The sequence below is a fragment of the Trichoplusia ni genome, unplaced genomic scaffold (assembly GCF_003590095.1).
Source record: "Trichoplusia ni isolate ovarian cell line Hi5 unplaced genomic scaffold, tn1 tig00003137, whole genome shotgun sequence".
Lineage (NCBI taxonomy): Eukaryota > Metazoa > Arthropoda > Insecta > Lepidoptera > Noctuidae > Trichoplusia > Trichoplusia ni.
The window spans coordinates 1-7500 of record NW_020800338.1 but is presented as its reverse complement, the minus strand read 5'-3'; positions in this window follow the sequence as shown (position 1 = coordinate 7500).

The window sequence follows — 7500 nt, the reverse complement described above, 5'->3', positions numbered from 1 at the left end:
CGGAGTTTTGTAAGTAATCAAAATTAACGGGTTTATTTCACTGTTCATTCGTTCTTAATTAAAAGGGTTAGGTAAAAATACCGGCTTGTTTTAAATGGAAGCGCGAACATTTATCGACATCGCACAGATAATAAAAATGCTCAATTTTTTTTAAGTGGCTCTTTAATTGGAGTCAATTATATAAATATACCACGTGGCCATTACGATAAAAGGGTGCTATTAAAATATACATTACTCTTCGGGAAAGTTAAATAGTACGGGAGTAATTGTGTCATTATTCTTTCAATGTAAATGGACGAGACAAAATCTACCAAACTCTCATTAAAAAACAAATACTTACATGCGTAGTACTATCATTTATTGATTAAAGCAAGGCAGTAAGTTTTGTAGCTTGAGTTAATTAATAAATAGAAATATATATAAAAAAAACACTAACACATTAGTACTAAGAAATAAGGTCCCACTTCACCATTTTCCATTAATATTTGGTTTATTTTATCCCAAATACTTGAACACACATTACACAACCCGTATACACCAAAGGTCTTTCGTCTCATACGATAATTTATTACGTTATTGCTGTTAAAATTATCCGAAACATAATTAAGTAACGTTACAAAAGGAACGTAATTATAAAGCGACGTTCAAAGATTAAAATTATAGTCTGGTTAGACAAATTCCCTTGTACCCATTCAATTGATTCCAAACGTCGGTGAAATAAATTGAAGCTAAAATTAAGGTTCTGGTAGATCTACTCGAGCTGCGACTAATGTTTAATAGTCTAAAGAATTTAGAACGATGGAGATAGACCCTTGTTTGATTTAAAATTGGTTTTATGGTTTGTAATATTGTGATTAAATCAGGTTTTAAATAGGCTGATATGAACGAATCTTTTAGGTTAAATTACCATTGATACCTGAATCGTCTAGCCTCATGTGCCTGCTAATAGTTAATATCCATTTTTCAAAAAATTATCTAATATAGGACAAAGATCTTTTCCAAATATTTAGGTAATACTCATTTAGTATATACCCGATCGAAACATGTTGTTAAGTAGGTTAAAAACGAACCCTATTACTTAATAAATAAATCCGATATCTTAAGTATAAAAGTACCTTAAGTAACCTTGACCTAAGTTACAACGGGATCCAATTAAATTAAAAATGTAGTACTCACAACATTCTACTACGAACTCATAATTAATTCTGTTACTACGATAAAAATACCTAAAGGGAATGCCAATAATATTGAACATTGATATATTTTTTAATTCGAACTAGATTAGGTACAGCTTTTGTTTTATCATAACTGTCGATCAACCTCTTTGTAAAATAGGCTTTAGAGGTTATATTGACTTAAATATTTCCTTAAATATTCCGAGTTTAGTTTTTTTTTTTCATAGCTGTCCCACTGCAAGGCAAGGGCCTCCCTTTTCTGCCACTTTTCCGGTCTATACCTTGTACTAAGCATTTAATATGGCTAAGCCAATTTTTAAAAATCTGGGTTGTCTGTTATTTATTTCTTAAACTTAATTTCACATTTATTAATTTCTAGATATAGGATTAAAGTTTCAAAATTGACTGCAAATCGCTACACTTACAGTGTATAACTAAAGTCAACCTGTCGTTCCAAGTCCATTGAAATTCTAGATCGAAATTGGTTAGTCAGTCTAACGTCAGCCATGTCTTAAAGGACGTTGTATATTGTCAAGGCTTGTCGCCAGCTTCCAAGTTGATCGATGCTCTTTGTACACCAGCTGTCGACACTGGTTTGGGGGTAGTCCTGTTAAACTAAACGTTCACTAAATAACTACAGTGTGTTGAATGTAGGTTGATAATAAAAAACAAGCTTTCATTGCATACAGCTGGCTCAAGTCCGTTCTCAGAATATCCGTACAATTAGAACATTGTACTGTAATTTATTTTACTAAGGTAAAATTAAAGCAAACCTTTTTTTTTGAGTTTTTTTACGATAGGTTGGTTTTCCCAGCGTATGTTTCCTAAACATTCATAGAGATTGTTTTGAGTTGATTTAAGTTGCTGCATCTAAAACAGAAAGCGATTTACAGGGGTACAAAAAATATAACAAAAAAAATGAAATTATGATTTCAAATCAACCGTAGCCTAAAACAGTGACCTAATTTAAACCGAGTGCTCAATAGTGAAGTGCACAAAGACTATGTACAATCGAATGACGATACGGTTATCGATAACGGGTAATAATGATGGGAGGAAGGTGAGGGTGCCCAAGATCAATGCAACAATCTCGACACCACCGGAACATGCCCTGTCGACGCCATCGCCGACTTATTTATATCTCTAGCTGATGCAGCGAAATATCTCTGTCGATGATAGTCTGCTTTGTTGCTGAACTCACGTCGTTTCAGGTACGTTGTTATTTGTCTACTTTAGCTTATAAGTTTTGAAAGAAACTTTTTGGTTTGATTGTACAATATTTTTTTATTTAATGCCAGTTAATGGCCATTAGAGGCTTAAAACATAACTTTATATTTTCATGAACAGATACTTTATGCTTTATAAAATCGATTCACATGAAAAATATCCAATAAAGAACTTTTTACAGTCGTTTTTAAACCGTAGTTTCGCAGTTGGTACTTGTACGAAACTCGAATAAATTCTCATGTACGAAATATAGAGAGAAATGCAACAATAGCGGTGTCAAACAAAAGTAAGTCGTAATATCATTTATTACGACTTATTTTTGTTTGAGACCGCTATTGTCGAGTTATATTCAAAGCTTTGTCGCATCATCAAAATAATAGGCAAGTCGTTTCACCTCTGGCGCCAGTTTTGTTTGAGATAAGAGTAAAGGAAGGTAAGCGTTTGTGCTGTTACTGGAGAACTGCTGATTCAACATTCGTTTGCGACTGAGGAAATTTCACACTACTTTAAAATCCGACCGACACTGGCAGTTTTTAGCACGACCTTTTAGGGAAATGTGTAAATTTATTTCTAGGTTATTTATTGCCATTGGTGAGATAATCCGAAAAAAAATACCTTTAAGTATTATATTTTCATATGAACTTTACTCTATGTGGCTTTCTACGATATCTACATGTTTACAAGAAAATTGAACACGAAGTACTTGCAGGCCGTTGCTCTTTCATCAACAATGTGTTTATTAGTAAAAGTTTTATTTGTCAAAACTTTTTCGTTGTAGCTACGGCTTGCCGGATTGTGACGATGTTGTTTTTCATTAGTACGTGAAACCCCGAGAGCCAAGTATTTGCTACGTAATTTATATGCCCTTTCTTACGCAAGTTCTTAAAGGGGAAACTTTCTTACCGTTTGAATTTATGGACGTAAATTTTTGGTTTTTGCTTGTAGGCGTGAAATATATTCGGGCCACTATTTCTTTCTCGTAAATATTTGCTGACTTTGGGTTGTCAGAACGTGTTAAGTGTCTGTCGATATCCGTACTTCATGTATCTTATAGTTATTTGCTTAGTACTTACGCGTAACGTAAGATGTGGTTCTTTTTTCCTTCTAAATTAATCGATTAAAAATATTTTTTGCTGAAAAGCACAAGGTGCTGCAGTGTCCTTGATTGAGCAGAAAAACAAATTAAAAAATATGATATTTATATAATTTAATAGTTACAATGCATTTGTATTTTTTTAAAAACCTTTGAGTTTTTAATGAAAAATGTCTAAAACCAAGACGTATTTGAAGTTATAATTTTAAACCCTATGTCATCAGATCTCGCAAACTTTACACAAACAGAAAAATATTCAATGATTGCAACACAAACTATTCTTCCAATCTCTTAAAATGCCCAAGCAAAAACAATAACTTATCTAGTTATAAATCACGCCTATACCCAAAGGGGTAAACAAGAGAAATCAGGTGAATTGGCAAAAGGAAGTAGTGATGAAAGGTTAATCATTCAGAATAGATTTCTCACACCAGCAAACCTACCACCAAATCTATGAGTAAGTCCGCTATATTTGTGGAATAGAGACAGCACTACAGTTTGTAGAGCGGCATCTCACTCACACGAACGTAACAGAATTGACAGGGAAAATGGTAGTAGGTCCGCAATAGACTTGATTCTGAGGGGCATTGCTCAACAATGAAGATCGCAATACAGGCAATGATTAATGAATGTTTACTCGAGAAAACGTTTTATTAGATCCATGATAAACATGAAGAAAAAGATTTTAGTTTCTGATAAAACTGTTCTAACGATTAATTTGTGTCGTCTATTACTTAAATATTTCGATGTTATTTGTTGTTTTTTTAAGTATTAAAAATATAACCAAAATTAAATAATGTTCAAAGTAAAACAAATGTCAATGACGTTATCGAATTAGACTAATATTGCGGAAGCAACAATAAATAAGTTTAAAATAAAAATTAATAAAACATACAAAATTTCAACACAACATTTCCACCAAAAAAACTTCATTTTACAACAGCAATTCAAATCTAGAGCAATGTCGAAAACGAATCCGATACTCAAATAACAAGAACATATTAAACTCGTAACAACATACGTAAAAACGAAACGTGTTCGCTACGACTACTTCAAAAAACATAAAACGCACAAGCGCTGTATATTCAGCCAGTAAAGTTCACATTTAAAAAATACAACAAAAGAAAACCTACATTGATGGCTTTGACCTTCAGTGGTCACTGCAACATAATGTAAATATTTAATGAACACAATGCCAGTGTCAAAAATAAGGAACGTTTTATTTAGACATCATCGCGTGCTGTTCATGTCCAACCCATTTTCAAATTACTGGTAAACATGCGTGTAGCTACCACATCTTAAATATTTGAAGACAAACACTGGTAGGCTGTTCGTAATAAGCTTTTAACATATTTCTGTTGGAGGGTCGTGCTTTTGTGGGTTCCGTACCTAAAGGGTTAAAACAGCACCCTGATACTAGGATTTTGCTGTCTGTCCATGTCTCTGTCTGTATCTCGTGAACCGTAGTAAAAGCTGGAATTATAACAAATGATAGTTCCTGTTGACGTTTTAACAACAAATACGAAAAATAGCAGTGTTGGCTAAGCGATAGTTGGTCCGTCTATAAATTGGTTTTGTGGTTCTTTTCGCAATTTTGCTTCACTGTAGCTTATTTGTACGAATCTTTCGGCAGGTTTTTCGTAAATAAAATTAATACGAGAATTTCCTAATTAAGATCTGGAATTGTTCGTAGCGTGTAATTTCTTACACAAACAGTATAATCGATACGCAATAAGAATAAAAATAGACCATGGAAAAATGTACTTTGTACTACTATAAACAAGAATAAAAATCGATAACATGCATGGTGTGTAGGTCAAACGTACGTTTACATTAATAGGGTAGTTCACAGTTTACTGTGTAGGGGTAAGCCTCTAATGAAACGACAAAGAAAAAGATAATTTACCATTTTCTTTTAAATAAACACAAAAACGTAAATTAAAAAATAACTGTATTTGACATACTACATAATGATAACCGACGTGTATTTTTGGCGTGCAAACAAAACTATTAAGTTTTTTAAAGTTTTGCATTCCCATTTTCCATCTGCCTAGTATAAAGCAATAAGCACTCTTAACCTTCTTCCAGATAGTTTGTTCCGCGTTGGTTAAACCTTAACGCTTCATCGCTCTTAAAGTGCCTCGAAGGGAAACCCCGAGAATATCATAAGGAGGGATTCTCGACTTCTCGAAAACAACTGAACACTTTAGCTTTCCTTTAACTTGCCCTTTAGTTAAACGATTCTAGACTTTGAAACCTTTTTTGTAGTGTTAGGAAAACTACTCAGAACCTTTCGCAAACTTTTGTGACGGCGAAAAAGGTGAAGTGAAAATAACCTACAACTTTATACCTAATTCATCTCAGTATTTTTAATGTTTTATGTTTTGGCGAGAAATAAACTGTTTTCATTTTGTATTATTTTCGTTTATTAAGACTTTTCAACCTACAAAACATCTTTCCGCCTGTATAAACACACGTTTAATTAAGCAGGAAGTTCCGAGGACACTCGTTCAGTTTGTTTTTGACGACGAAATCCCTTGTGTTTCCTCAACGAAGGCCAGTGACAAACAGCTGTATCGCGTGCGTGCCAGTAGACTTTAAAAAAATCTTCAGTCCTGTAATAACTCCATAAATAACTGGCAAACTGGAGCAGAGTTCATACCCGCTAAATGCTTCATACTAAATGACTTCGCAGAAAGTCAAAGGATTTATTAACAGTTTATTCTTATATAAATTATCTTCATTCAGAAATCTGGGATCCGAAATTCCGGTGAAGCTTGGAATACTTTAGTGAGAGGCGTTAAGCAATACGTCACTCATTTTGTTAAGATGATAAATTGCCTTTGCGGACCAGGAGGAGAGCTAAAAATTGCGGTGCTAACGCTCGACGGTGACATCATTTTTCTAGTTCATTTCGCTTAGGCTAATTTATTAATTTGTGCAAGAGAAATTATTTCACTTTGAGGAATTGCCAGCGCTAATTTGTTTCCGAGAATCCTTGAGCAATTTAAATGTAAACTTTGTTGCGATGGGGACTCCAACTCTTACAAGTGAGATGTACTGTTGCGACTAGTATTGTACATCCAGAAGCAGTTCAATGCTGGATAGATAAATATGTAAATATATCCTACTTAGTTTTTATTTATGGATATATTGTTCCTGTTTCACCCATAAACCACTAAACGAATTAGATCGATAGACGAAACGGAGAATAGTTTATCCGTGGAAATATTTCAATTATTAGCCTGCACACCTGCGGGCAACGGCTAGCATGTTACAAGTTAAACTACTATAAACTATGGGATCAACCCAAAATATTCTCATTTCAAACCAAATCTTGGTCTCAAACGATGTATGACACAACCATCTATGTGAATCTCTGAAGTTCTTCAAGATCCCATTAAGACGCGTCTCCTCTTAACTTGTTTGCTGTTGACTCTCGGAGACTCATTACCTGCTTCATTAAAGCAAGTGTGCTCTTGAAAAACCGGTAACCGTCTTTTCCAGACGCGTTCCTTTCGAAAACTCGATGTTAAAGCTTTGAGTACTGCTTGTATCTGGAATTGTTTATTTTAAAACAATTCACACGTATTGATAGAAGTGTTGTTTTGTCGTAGTCATTAAAAAAATATCTTTAAAAAGAATCGTCTGGGTTATGATGACAAATATTTTTGAAAGAAAACATTGTTATATCTTAAAGGATCAATATCGCTACTTATTTTTGAGTATTTATGTTAAGCCTGTTCTTTCTTCGAACTTCGTTAGTTTTGTTTGTCTTTGAATAGGTATGGCAGTTCAATTTCGACCAAAACTCCAGTGAGACGAATGGTCACCGTCAAAATAAGTTGTTACATCTGTAAACCCAGTCTTTATATACAGTGTAATTTATACAGCAACAGCAATTCAATTCTTAGTGTTTGTCTGTGAAAACAAGAGAACAAAGAAAACAATTCTCAATGCTCTTTTCTTCAGTGACACTTTGCTTTTAATTTTTCTTCGGGGTTT